The sequence below is a fragment of the Ptychodera flava genome, chromosome 3 (assembly GCF_041260155.1).
Source record: "Ptychodera flava strain L36383 chromosome 3, AS_Pfla_20210202, whole genome shotgun sequence".
In the NCBI taxonomy this organism is placed as follows: Eukaryota; Metazoa; Hemichordata; class Enteropneusta; family Ptychoderidae; genus Ptychodera; species Ptychodera flava.
Genome location: NC_091930.1, coordinates 4,963,310 through 4,978,846, shown reverse-complemented (window position 1 = coordinate 4,978,846; position 15,537 = coordinate 4,963,310). Strand labels below are relative to the sequence as shown.

Here is a 15,537-nt window from a genome sequence, read left to right as displayed (position 1 = left end):
AGAGATGAACTGACAGCTTGTTACCAGACAGCTACCTGTACACTCATCTTCTTCATTATCTGTATCACCAGCTTCTGTAACAACTCTTCGATTTTCAGTTAAATCCAACTTTTCACATCCTGAAAATAATGCAACAATAGGTAATATGGCGACATGAGACTTTAAATGAAAGACAAGGTAACCTTATTAGGTTAAGGAACAGGGGTGACTTTGGTATACAGTGCCTCTTTTCGATACTGTTACAAACTATTGGCTTCTTCTTGTCATCAACTGATGAAAAGTAAAAAAAAGCCAACTCTCATATGCTGAAACAATAGAATGTACACTCTGCGATGTTTAACTAATGTTTTACATGCGATTGTGATTACTAAAAGACATGTGTTAGCTGTGATTACGCAGCGGTAATGTGGCATATCGATCGCGCTCGGGTCAAGGGTCATCGCCACAGTAATGTGGTGATGACGCTTGACCCGAGTGCGATCGATACGCCATGGCCCAAAACACCGATGCATATTCACAGCTAGTGTATGGTATACCAGCCACTGAAAGAAAAAAGGTTTCTTTCACGTAAATTAGCTATTCCCAAGTACTATACAAATAATTTCAAAGGATAATGATACAGATGCTTCAAAATTTATCACCTTTTACAATTTTGGAGAGAAAACTTACCCTTTCTGGTCTTGCTTCCGCACGATCACGACTTCGGCGTGCGTTTACAAGAAAATGTCGCAACTTCCGTTTTGATGCATGACGGGATAAGAAAAGGCACCACACTTGAACACCAAGTGTTTAGAAGTAGAACGCCTCTTGCACGCCAATGTTAAAATTAAAACGTTCATGGTGGTTATCTGATTTTCTTTTCAAAATTTCAAAATTTTAACCCGTAATAAACGTGTAAAATTAATTTGTATACTGCCCTTTTGAGAAAAAACTTGCTTTCAGCAATTTTAGACCGGAGATATTTTTCACTTAGTGGCAAATTCGTTACTTCAAAATCCGTGTACGTTTGCCGGACAGCGAGGCAGTAATAAATTTAATTTAGCCATAGAAAAGTGAAAAACACTAAAGATTGTTAATTGTTTCACAGCATTGTAAAATTTCTGTAATGCTGAGTTTTTGAACACTTGAAGGAGATGGTTGTTAACACTCCGTGTTCAGGTTTTGAACATCAGTGTTAATAATATGAACACTAGTGTTAACAATATGAACACTAGCCGTTCAAATTTGAACACCGACATCTACATTTTGAACGCGTAAAGACGCGTCAAGCGTCCGCTATTTTTACAGTGTGGAATGAGGGTGCGGCACCCGTTTATTACTTGTCTTTCATTTCTGAGTAAGAACATTTCTATGAGCTAATTTTAATGTAAATTATTATCATGAAACTAATGTCAATAGTTGCAGCTGGTGTGCCTTTAACAAAGCAGATAGCCCGACCGCTATTTTGTTTATTTACTGAATCTAGGTCGATTGTTGATTAACTTTGAGGCCACTATAGTGGGACCGTGGCACTTGTAAGCTATAGACAGTACGTTTCGGTAAACTTTCCCCTACCAGCTGCGTTTTCACATGTTAATGTGTAAATAGATATGGGCCATTAAGAAAGTAATGAAATTTTGCGACTGTTAAAAGTAGAGAGCAAGTTTTCGACAGTTAGGGTTTTGAAAAGGTTTTCAATAGAAGAATGGAAAAACGTTATCAGTTCTAACGGATGGACGGAACATTATTTGTGTCAGCTGTAAAAAAAAGCAAATACGGATAACAGCAATAACAAATAGCGTGGAAATTAACCACGAGAGAAATACATAAATAGTCAAAGGCTATTGTAATTCTACTTTTTTAAGGTTTATGGTACAAACACACAAACGTAAAGTTAAGCTTTGGCTGCTTTCACATATCCTATTTTTATTGTACTTTAAGGTAGTATGCACCTCGAAAGTGAAAGACTTAAACTTTTGCTCTAACTTTCCTCAAGGAATCGTTCAATAATTCTCTTTCAAAATCAAGATTAAAAATAGGGGGTCACCGTGCAAATTTTGGTACTAGAGAAACAAATTACCCAAGATTTACCGATATTAGAAATTCAAAATGGTCGCCATCCCTGTTTGAGAGTCCGAATGTCTGTCCCCGAGGTGCGTTCTACCTTAAGATAATCTCCCATGTCTTTGTTAAAGTTTATCTAATTCACATTTCATTTTGATTTCCTTTTCACTTTATGTATATCATGTATATTGTAAGTGCAGTTGTCGCTTAACATTCTTTCACCTGAAACATCTACATTCCTACAGCTTAATTCCATTATTGTTGCCTATAGAATATAGTCTCAATACACAGACACAGAGAGACAGATACAAACAGACACAGCCACAGACACAGACACACAGACACAGACACATACACACATATATTATATATATACATATATATTATATATACACAAACATATATACATATAAACATTAATATATATATATATATATATATATATATATATATATATATATATATATATATATATATATATATATATATATATATATATATATATATATATATATATATATATTTAACACTGTATTTCATTTTGAAATGAATGATCACTTTAGAAGTAATTCATCGCAATTTCGGTTAAGTAAAAGATGTTTGCTCGAAATAGGGCAATTTACAGAACCCCGACCAATTTCCAAGACTCAAGACACACCCTTCGATGAACACTTTCACATTTATTCACGTACACGTAAGTAATGAACTATACGAATGAGTTTACCTTGGCAGTGATAATTAAGTTACAGTTCCATCATCTTAGTTTGATCTTGAAAAGTAGATTAAGGAGTGAATAACCCCAAGTACAGGTGTTTGATATCGATTGGTCTTCCCTATTTTCTTAGTCTTCATTGAGAGGTAAACAACTTAATTAACTTGGATTATTTCCCGTTTGATTTCATATCCTTTTTAGGGTAATTACAGTGCAGCAATTTCGTCACCCATTATACTTGTTGCATGTAAGTGCAGAACACACAAAACTTCAAACATCAAAACTTTGAAGTCTGTTTGAGGTAACATGGCCTCAGTGTCGATATAGTCTAAAATGACATCACAGAAAACGAAGAATGTTGTTATTCAGTTGTTGAGAATGACATGTCAATAAACATGCACACAATTTACGGAGAAAGATGTTCTTTTGTTGTTTACCTTATCAAGCCCCGTCCCGAATAATGTGGCTGCATTTTCAGACAGTTGGTGGAGGGATAGTGCGCCATTTTTTTCAAGATATGTGGTTAATGAAACGGTGAACAGGTTAAAAAAAACATCCTGGATCCTGGACAACCGCTTTAAGTAAAGGTTATCATGAGTTTCGTTACACACAGTTGACCACGCAATTAAGCATAAAAGGTGGAAGTGAAATTGAATGTAAGTCAATCCCACACGGCCCTGGTGTCAGAGCTGGCGCGGAGAAATTTGCCCGAACATATTTTATCATATAATTAACATACTGTTTTGCATCCTTCGTCGATCATTTACAACCATTCGAAGACCCTCAACCTCTCATCTGCAACTGTGTGATATTTCTTTACAGGATATTTACAATCGACGTGGAATCAATAAATTACTTTACTAACTAATCAGGTGGACCTCGATTTAGCATGCAGCAAATGCACTAAACTTGTACTTTGGAGGAGTTTGCAGAATCAAAAGCATATTAGGGAGAAATGACTGATCCAGCTTGGACAATATCTGCGTCAGGAAAACTTGATATCACGTCATAACAGGCGAAATTATCAAGATATGAATCCTTGAATGTATCAGACATCAATCCACTGTGGAATTATATTCTAGCTGATATGAAACGTCTTGACATCTTTAGTGGTTGGCAACGTTTTCTAAGAAAATTATTTCATTTCTGTTTTATAATTCTGTTATTGAATTGTTTAAACCTATGATATTTTGCAACCTACAACTTTCTTGGTACAACCCTGGGGTGATCTACTTTCCACTCGTTGCATTTTGAAGTTGTTTGCATTTTTAGTCAGGTGCCGAGTATAAATTGTAAAACTCGACTAGCAATACTTATATATAATCCCATGGTATTTTTCTCTGTTTGACGTCATCGTATACGAGTGTTTTTCGCGGCGCCGTACAACTTCGAGCCGAAGGCGAGAAGTTGTGCGGCTCCGCGAAAAACACGAGTATACGATGACGTCAAACAGAGAAAAATTCCATGGGATTATATATTTATCACATGAACAGTCTTCTTATTTTTCTTTGATGTGGATGGACCAAAATTATTTTAACAAATTGCATGATTTTTATCGCGATTTTGTGTTTTATTTACGCGGATTACTTTCATTTAACGAGTAAAGCGGCCCGTCACCCAGGAGATGTGCAAATGTTTACAGGTATACTTTCATTCATAAATCCGATTAAGCTGAAATTTCGCTACAGCGAAAGGTATCTCCACCAATCAGACATCCGGATTCGGTCACGTGCGCGTGTCAATCATTGTCTCGCGCTGGAGCGATGCCAAGGCAAGTCTGCCATCATAGCTTTCACCGTACCGTGCTACCGACGGATAGCCATAGTATTTTGAGTTATTTAGAATATTTACAATTATATTTAAGAAGTTAATACAGTGACACTATCGAAACAGTAGTTATCATTCTTAGAGATGCTGTGGCTTTTAAAATATCATCAGTTTACGACCTTGGCGAGCCCAAAGATTCAGATCGATGACACACAGAGTGTACGCTTGTTGTTGTGGGCATTGCAGTACGTCACCGGTCTCCGCCGCGCCGCCGGTGGCCATCTCAGTCGTCAATGTTTTCGTGTTAAGGACTTTGATGTTTGCTATGACACGTATCGCCCGTAGGTACATCTCAATTTTGTTACTTGATGGGAACTCTGTTCTGTTGTGAGTGTTGTCCGAGTCAACTTTCGAAATAAATCGGATTCTTCAGCGCTGCACTGCAGAGTTAGGGCTACAGGTCGACAACTTTAGGCCTATATGTCTTCACTACAGCCTTCCGCTGCAGGTTTGATCTCGATCGAGAAACGACGGAATAAATTGTGTGATGAAGGAAATTTATCGTTGTTCGTCGAATGACTTTATGCTTGTGCCTTCTATGTCGCTTTCCGAAGATTATACGGTACTCATTTATTAAGTTGAACTTTCGTTGAGGTGTATCTTTAGGGTTTATCGCCAACCGGGATCGCCAGGTACGACGTCGCTTGGCGATCGCCAGGTACGACGACGCGACGTCCACATTGAGCCTTACGACTGGAGCAGTGACGTTACTGAACCAAATGATCGATGGTATCCTCATTCGATTCTTGGAATAGCTAAAGCTTTAGCGACTTGGAATTTCGTTGGACATGCCTTCTATGTTTCCATATCTGGATTTATCGGGTCACCTTTTTGTCAAAATTCCATGAGCACGGCATCGATCACGACAAATCGGTCTGTGTTGCGACGTGCATGTACGAACGGTACCATTGCAGGAAAAAAGTTCCGGTTGATGACGTACAACAGGGGTAATATGGATTTCTTATCTGTGCTGGTGTACGTCACACAGGTGGAGATACGGGCCAGTTCATGTGATACAGTGGTATATCTTTTTGTCAAGGCGTTTCGAAATCACTTTGTTTTTCACTCGTAAATTCATAATGAAATTATGATATTTGTTTATGTCGACCTAACAAAGTTCCCGGAGACCTTTTTGTGACCCCAAATGGAAATTAAAATCGCTCGAGTTGCGCATGCACCACATACACGATATAAGAGACCTTGAAACGCGAATTTCGCTGAGACATCGTCACGACAACACCTAAGATTCTAACGAGACGGCTCCGAGTCTGACGTTATTTTTCCTGCTTACTGTTTGTGGTATGTACATCTTATAATTTAGTGCTGAGCAATTTTACCATGGCTTCACAAGACAGTTTGCCAACTGTACCCATGAACAGTTGCTGTTTATTATGTTAAACTAAATCAACTCGTATTGCATCAATTCGTTTTAACGGTCGTGCAATATCCTACCGAAATTGAGACCATGTTGCCTTCTTAATACTTTGAATTGATTCAAATTTTGTGTATACAGCACTTACACGTAACAAGAATAGGAACTTACAAAATTGCAGCTTATTAAAATCACCCTCCCAAGAATTGGAACCAAACTGCAAACTAGAGTGTTCAAATGTTTCTCAGTTTAAAACTGATTTGTTTGCGTTAGCACATTCAAGAATATTTACAACATTTCAATGCTAGAAATCACCAACTCATCCAAGTTAAGTTATTGGTGCTTGCCAAGGCAAATGTGAACTTCTCGATGATGACAAAAACAGGAAGATGAATTCTGAAACCGATCCATATCAAGGGTTGACCTTGTACTGGGATGTGGTTTGCAAATCGTGGTGGAGGGACTATCAACAAAACAATGCCTGCCATTTCCATTTGAAAGTAGCTATTGCCTACTTTCAACTCCGGAATGTTTGCATATTATTGTCCCTCAGTCGATGCTGCAAGAAAAATGATATTTTTTGCAGAGGGACGACTCTTTAACATTACTCTAACAATTAAACCCACCCTACTATAAGATTTAGTAAGAGTCGGAAACAGTGTACTTTCGGAAACAAGATTTATCAATAGTAATTCTAAAAGTTTTGCATCGGTTTTCCGTCTTTTGTCTATGCTTTGAGTGACAAAGTTCGAGTCTCTCTTCTTACTACAGGGTAAGTTCGACCATGGAGGTAAAAACAAAATTAACGAATCATCGTTCCTGGTGCTTTTCAAAGCAAATATTACTTTGACATTGTAGGCATGTGGCAACGTAGGATGGACTGGGCCATCTAGAATGGTTGATGGCCAAACCTCAAATTTTCGTCGAGGAAGCTCATGCAGATTTCAATTCCCTTTGGTAATCCATTATGCTGAATCAGAAGAATCATCTGTGGTGTTAAATTTCTGGAAACAATTTTGTTGGAAATTTACAGCGGCGCGGAAGATTATATCTGACTCATTATCAGATATTATCGTTATTGGCAGCAACTAAACTGGAACTGGGGCTATTCTTTATCTGATTGGCTGTCTCTAAACAATTCAACAGGAACAATGGGTTCATTTATTTAATCATTTATTATGATGATTCGTCGTCTCGTTTAAAGGGCCAGTCCTCAATTTTTGCTGTCACATTAGTCGCTGTTTACATTGAGTATTTACATTGCGATAGCCTTTGTTTTCAAAATAGAAATGTTTATCAGGTTGCATTGGCCGATTTACTTTTAGATAAAGCTGATAATGACATAGCCATCTAATTCCTTAAACAAAAATCTCGGCATATGGCATTCAAAACTTAATGGTTTTCGAAATCGTGTGAACTTGAGGTCGATGATGCTTGTTAAAAGAAATGCCGACTGTACAGGGTAGTTTTAGCAACACCTTACGGAAAAGTAAGAATTCAAGCCCCTTATAATAACAACAGATTTTCTAAAACAGTCTTCTGTCGCTTTTACTTAAGGCTGGCATAACTAGCAAATAGAGGGGAGAACAAACAACCATAACCCCTTAACGCGTATCTCATTAAATAACAACAAAATACAACAACACGTTGTCCGTAATCAGTACTTCAAAGAGAGATGCCTCATTTGTATACAAGTTCAGAGTATTAACATATGAAAGGGGTGATTTCTAAAATACCGGGTAATAAAATCACCAAAACAGAAATGTCGTGCATCTTTACTTTCATTGAAGTCGGACCCTAAATGTGGGAAAACTGTAATTGTTACTGGATTCAACTTAGAACTTTGCAAAGCTGCTTCATGAAGCGTTTATTCTTCTATAGTATCGTGCACGTGTTTATGCAATTTTATCAAATATTCACGCTGTCCTTTACGATATCGATGTTTTCAAATGTTATGCTATTCCAAAATAGCGATTTTTATCCCTATCATCAAATCATCGCCAATTTGTAATATTGCTAACTGGCTTAATCTCTCTTTTGCGCCTTTGCAATTCTTTAGATTACGTTGTTTATTGTTGTTGATTACTATAAGATACTCGAGGGGTGTCTCTCTAGCGATATAGTAAATGTCAGCATCTGATTGCAAGTGGCAATCTGTCGTGGCTTGATTTCGTCTTTGTGTCATGTGTTGTACCCCACCGTTTGTGACACTGTCGTAAGCGCCATATTGAGTGGATCGAAGTTCTTTAAGTCGTTTTGATCTCAAATGTGCGTATTTCACTCAATTTTATGACAGATTTTTGATACGGTTTTAAATCTCCTACATGTTGTAATTGGTCTTTAACCTTACAAACTTGCGAGCTTAACCTCTGCGGATCTCGATATGGATAGATAAATTCTGGACTTTTCCCCAACAGCCGCCGCTGGGTTGTTCAGTTCGACCTTACACGACTCTAGGTCATATGACCAATTGTTCTTGTAGTGCATTGATTCCCGTAAAACGCACACGATTCCTATTGTATTTATGCAAATTATGGTATCGGCCACACTACTTTTTCATTGGTTGATAAGATATCACCCCACTTTTTTCTGTATACCACTCTAGGTGATATGAACTTTTGTCCTTGCAGTGCACAAATTCTCGTAAACTCACACGATTCCAATTGTATTAATGGAAATTATCTTTTCGGCCACACTTCTTTTTCATTGGTTGATAAGATATCACCCCACCTTTATGAGTAAACCACTCTAGGTGGTATGACCTATTGTTCTTGCAGTGCACTAATTCTCGTAAACTCACACGATTCATATTGTATTTATGCTAATTATATTACCGGCCACACTTCTATTTCATTTGCTGATAAAATATCACAACACTTTTATGAATAGTAATAATTAAAATATCAAAAATCGGTAGTGATAAATCACCAAAATATAAAAATTGTGGCTTATGCATGCTAGTACAAACCACCTGCAATTCCGAATCAAACCATTGAAACGCATAGACAATAAACACAAAAAGCCATCTTATTTTTGTATATATATGAGATGTTTTTGTATATATATATATATATATATATATATATATATATATATAAACAGATTACTTCAAGTACAAAGTAATGAAATCTTTTACTAAAGTTTCATGCATCTTGCAAGATTGCAAGATGCATGAAACTTAAGTAATAGATTTCATTACTTTGTACTTGAAGTAATCTGTTTATTTATAACGCTCTGCTTTTTGCATTGAGCACTGTAATTTCCTTCGAGGACATCTGTATACTTCGATATATATATATATATATATATATATATATATATATATATATATATATATATATATATATATATATATATATATATATATATATATAATATATATATATATGAGAAACTGCAGAAATCAGGCAGGTGATCCCCAGTGGAGCGGGGAGAAGGGTTTAGATAGAAGAAACTTAGGTTGACACACACTACAACACCTGGTTGTTAGGTTCCAAACGTATTTATTATACCTCAAACACAACATTTCGCTCTAAACTTAGAGCTTCTACCGGTGTTTTCTACAATGAAAAGTACGAACATAAAAATTACAATGGTTGAATTGTATATAAAACGAGCAATGTGGAATTACAAGAATCTAAATATCTGTAGATGTACATAAATGACAGGGGAGAGACTAATCTCGAGGCTGTGAGCTGGAAAGTGGCGCGCTGAAGTCCAGGGTGGTCCATTTAAACACTCAAAAGCTGATATGTGGGCGCCCTATTGAAGCCTATGTAAATTTTGGGCGAATATTTAGGCCAGCTGCATTCTCGCAGGCCAGAGCAATAATTTCCGCTCCGGTGACCTTCGCAAAAATCAAGCTCTGGCATATTACGCCGGGATTCTGCGGAAGTATGAATGGGGTTAATTAATTATTCATGAGAACATATCATCAGAATTAGCCAATCACGAATACGTTTTACAAAGTCATGTCGGGTCGTAAGCTCCTCATTGTCTGTGTGTACACAATCGAGCTTTCAGGGCCTGAGATCTAGATCCTCTGGTTCTGTAGCACCTCTTCCGATATATGTTGCATTAAATCCGACAGCTTTCAAAATTTTGACTGTTTTTCTGTCATGATCGAGAGCAACGGCGACACCATGTGAATACTATGGCTTCGATAGGTACACAGACTACGGCCATCAACGAACCCTACCGCTACCCGGCCCGGTCCCACTGCAAGGTCGTCCCCGTACACTCAGTGTGACTATTTTCGGACGATCTCGGTTCGGACATTCAAAGACATGCTGTTCGTTGTACTCACTTTGCTCCGTATTGATAGCGTTTAACAAGTCATGATACCGCATATTAAGTCAGGTGACGCTGCTGTCCCGTTTTGAATAGTTAGTTTTTTTCGGTAGAAGCTATTCGGGCGCTATAAAACTTACGATCTAAAGCAACACACAGAGACAGCCCATATCCGATGTAAGCACCATACACGTCGAAATATAGTTGCGTCGTCCATGGGTTGAACGTAACTAATTTATCACAAAATTTTTACAAACAGTTTTCTCAAGACATCGAAATTGAAAATCGATGGTTTGAAGTTTCAAAATATCAATATTTAGCCAATATTCACATTCCAAATACGACGTCCGATTACTACGCACTCACTATGGAGTCAACAATTTGGCAACTTTGACCCCCCAAATACCACTTCCCAGACTTCCGTCCTGTTAACAGTGTTAGGATAAACACAATAAAGTTTCGAAGGGTATGGTAATAAGATTTCGTACTGCACGTTATTTGTGAAACGGCTTTGGGCGAAATTCACTATACTCTGTCCGAAAATTGTCACCAGCATAAGCTTATACGTGTTCGTACCCCGCTGAACTGCAACCCATGGAACAAACTAAACCTCTCTTGGTTTGATTCCGTTGTAAGCGTAACTTTTGTGATGAATTAATGAAACATAATCGGACTTGAACAACTACGCAATTTCCCGAGATCTGTGATTTCGGCAGTGTTGAGACGATCGGGAGCCTAGCGTACATTTGTGATTTGTATCGCGGAGCACCAGCTCGAATGAAAGGGCCCAATCAATAATGCAATATGCCATTCATACGTTTCTAGCTCCATGTATACCCACAGCACGATAAGAAAGCTTTCAGTGTGAACCTTAATGAAGAGATCGATACATAAACGTTTATACATAACTTGTGGTAAAGTAATTTATGATCAATAGTTTTGACCAACGGGTTTTACACAGCGGTGTTGTTCTACGTCTGGGTCGGACACAGTGCATAGCGAGGCGTGGGGCCAGCTGCTCTACTTATGCGATACCTTCGATATAACGCCCGTGAAACACGATGGGCCGGACGGCCTGCCATGCCTGGTAGCATACAGACTTGCCACCGCACCGCTGGTCCTTGTGCAAAGAAACCCATCTTTTCCTTGTAAAATAATTATCAATGGCGTCTTGTTGGTGTGAATAGAGCGGTTGAGTCCAAAAACATTAAACATTTACACATTGCGCGCTCTTCGCCGACAGTGAACGCTGTGTGGTAAGCACCAAGGTCAGCTCTGTAACGGGCAATCTGATTGGCTCGTAGGTTTTCCTCGACTATCATAGAGCCTTGCAGCAATGCGTGAACGCTAAACGTGGCCAGTGATACCACGGCCTTTTCGGCGTTGGGTGATAAGACTCGCCGAAGAGGGCGTGGTTTATACGACGATGGGCCAGCTGGGGACATTGTGTCAATTTTTTTGATCCATTGTGATTCTACATGTTTGCGTAGTTTGTCATCCTGTTTATTGACTTGTATGATGCCAATTACTAAAATATCACTGATACTGTGTTGATCAGAATTAAAAGGTATGTTGGCCGGGGTATCTTTTTTGTGACGCACTGAGGAGAGGTGGTTATTGAAACGAAGTCGGTGAGATGTTTTTGTTTCCCCGACATACTGTTTAAGGCAGGGTTGGCATGTAAGGAGGTATACGACGTTTTTTGCTGTTGCAGCTGGTGGCATTTCTGATTGCGTATGTTTTGTTGTTCACCGTGCTTTGTAACTGTGATGTATTGAATGTATATTTGCAAATGTTGCGACCCCTCGTAGACTGACATTTGGTGAAACCGGGGCTGGATTCACCGGCGTGTCAATATTCGAACGGACTGGGAGGTCTTTGAGATTAATATTGCATCGATATGATATAATTGGCATATTAGGGATGGCGTCTTTACATCTTGATGACTTATGGAGTGTTGAAAGGACCGAGGCCATGATGAAATTTAAGTTAGGATGACGGGGATTACATGTCGTGACTAATTAGATGCGAGGGTCTGCCTGTTTGTATCTTTGACAAATAATATTGATTTGGCAGCTAATGGTTGCAATTGGTAGTAGTCAATGTACTCAGAAATACCTTGTGTCGGAGGGTTTATCGTAGATAAATCGGTCGAAACGGAATACCCTTTTTATGAATTTTTCGTAGCATTTAAAATTTTAATGGGCGAGGGTCACTACAAATGAGAAATTCGCGATATATCTGTTGTAATATTGAAAAAAGTAACTTAACTTTTATAACTTTGGGAGCTTTCAGTAATTACAGGGAGAGTTGGGCCGGGGGAATTTCACGAACACCACTATTTATGGTGTCTATGATGGAATTATGAATAGTTTTTTCCAATACAAAAATAGGTAAATCTTTGCATTTGTATACTCTTGATTATTGATATTAATTTTCTTGATTAGAATAGAGTGGTTACAAGTCTATGGTTGTGTAACAAATTTGATTTTGGAATTTAACTGAAATGTCGATTCACTATGCATTGTGGTCTATGATGAAACTATGGTTTTTTAGCGGTCTATAATGTGCATGTATTTTGTTGGTGATTTGCTATTCAGGAAATATCTGATAATCAAAGTTTTGGCCATAAAATCAGCTTCTGTCAAAAGTGACCCTCCCTAAAGATAGTTTCATAAAAAGTGACCCTTACCGTTTAATTGTTTTCTAAAAAGTGACCCTCCCCCATTCCTCCGGCCCACCCCCCTGTTATTACTGAAGGCTCTCATTTATATTTGTAAAGTTTGTCAAACCTTCTGACTACCGTTATTTAATCAGTCTTAACATCCTTTTTATCAGCTTCTATAGTTTTTGATATTTTAATTTTGGTGTTATGCGTACTAATTAGACTTGTACACCAACAAGTAAAACTTTCCATTCCAAAATTTGATGGATTCCTTGAGGGCGCTACTCACGCAGTACAGCTGTATACAGCTGTAGCATGGAAGTATAATACTTCCATGGCCGTAGCAATCGATCTTGCCAGTAAAAATTTCTCCCACCCTCAATCACATTAATATTTGCTCAACGAATCTAGACACACACACACACACAGAATGTCTTTCAAATATGAATCACGAAGAAAGATACTTAGAAAATTAATTGCATGAGGCAGTAAGAATAAGTAGTTAGTATCGCTGCTCAAGTGCAATCACTGGACGCCATATTTGCTCTGGCCCATTCCAAATTCTGGTACAGGTGTCAAAGTCCTCACTGTGTTAGGCCTTTTTAAATGACATTTTAAATTCAACCCTAGATTATCAAAGCTTATAGTATTTGTACGTGCCTCTATCTCCACTTACAAACTAATGTTTATCACTAACAAAATTACGCATCTCCCTACTGATTAAATACAACTTTCCTTTACTGATATACCTTCAACAAAATGGTACAACTCAAAACAAGGCTTGAATCTCAACAGAATATAAGTACATCGGCCAATGGGAAAACTGGACATAGGCCAATGGGAAAACTGGACATAGGCCAATTAGAAAACTGGACATAGGCCAATGGGAAAACTGGACATAGGCCAATGGGAAAAACGTCAAGCCAATTACAACATATTTCAAAATAGCCATGCATTCAGTTCAATTTTTAACGTACTATTTCAATTGTTAGCACAGATATTATTATAGTATAAGATATTGGCCTGTGTCTGCAAAATTCATGTTTATATGGGTGCTGGCCTGGGTTGAAGTTATCAAGTTAGGGCTCAGAGTTGACATTTATCTTGCCAAGGCATATCTTTATGGCTGTGTGAATGCATGTTTTATTCCATTGGAGCAGATTTGAGTCTTGTGGCTGGAATAAGATTTAAAGAAGACACAATTTTAGAGTGACATTGCCTCAGCGGTAGTGTAATGTTGTTAGAAGTGCATTAGAAAGTGTATTGTGTCTGCAATAACTGATGTTTTTTATTTTTTGTGTGTCTTTGTGTGGAAATTGCTGTTTAATGAAGGTGTCCTAACTGCAAATTATATGTACTTGATTAAAATATGACTAGCCTTTATTTTCAAAATAATTAAAATTAAATAGAAGAACATATTGGAGTGACAGTCTGACAGTGGTATTGTTATGCTATATCTGTTGTAATATTGAAAAAAGTAACTTAACTTTTATAACTTAGGGAGCTTTCAGTAATTACAGGGAGAGTTGGGCCGGGGGAATTTCACGCACACCACTATTCATGGTGTCTATGATGAAATTATGAATAGTTTTTTCCAATACAAAAATAGGTAAATCTTTGCATTTGTGTACTCTTGATTATTGATATTAATTTTCTTGATTAGACTAGAGTGGTTACAAGTCTATGGTTGTGTAACAAATTTGATTTTGGAATTTAACTGAAATGTCGATTCACTATGCATTGTGGTCTATGATGAAACTATGATTTTTTCAGCGGTCTATAATGTGCATGTATTTTGTTGGTGATTTGCTATTCAGGAAATATCTGATAATCAAAGTTTTGGCTATAAAGTCAGCTTCTGTCAAAAATGACCCACCCCCAGATAGGTTCATAAAAAGTGACCCTCCCCCTTGAATTGTTTTCTAAAATGTGACCCTCCCTCCAATTCCTCCGGCCCACCCCCCTGTAATTACTGAAGGCTCCCTTATTTATATTTGTAAAGTTTGTCAAACCTTCTGACTACCGTTATTTAATCAGTCTGAACATCCTTTTTATCAGCTTCTATAGTTTTTGATATTTTTATTTAGACACACACACAGAATGTCTTTCAAATATGAATCACGAAGAAAATTAATTGCATGAGGCAGTAAGAATAAGTAGTTAGTATCGCTGCTCAAGTGCAATCACTGGACGCCATATTTGCTCTGGCCCATTCCAAATTCTGGTACAGGTGTCAAAGTCCTCACTGTGTTAGGCCTTTTTTAAATGACATTTTAAATTCAACCCTAGATTATCAAAGCTTACAGTATTTATACGTGCCTCTATTTCCACCTACAAACTAATGTTTATCACTAACAAAATTAAGCATCTCCCTACTGATTAAATACAACTTTCCTTTACTGATATACCTTCAACAAAATGGTACAACTCAAAACAAGGCTTGAATCTCATCAGAATATAAGTAAATAGGCCAATGGGAAAACTGGACATAGGCCAATGGGAAAAACGTCAAGCCAATTACAACATATTTCAAAATAGCCATGCATTCAGTTCAATTTTTAACGTACTATTTCAATTGTTAGCACAGATATATATATATATATATATATATATATATATATATATATA

The 15,537-nt window shown here is 37.6% G+C and overlaps 1 protein-coding gene across 1 annotated transcript in view; it reads left to right on the top strand.

The window, feature by feature from the left end:
- The first annotated feature begins 5,813 nt into the window (after positions 1 to 5,813).
- The window catches only part of LOC139130301 (transient receptor potential cation channel subfamily M member 2-like), a 97,332-nt gene continuing 87,608 nt past the window's right edge, over positions 5,814 to 15,537 (top strand). The window contains exon 1 of the mRNA XM_070696055.1: positions 5,814 to 5,881. The gene's annotated coding sequence lies outside the window, so the exon portion shown is untranslated. The remainder of the gene's footprint in view (positions 5,882 to 15,537) is intronic.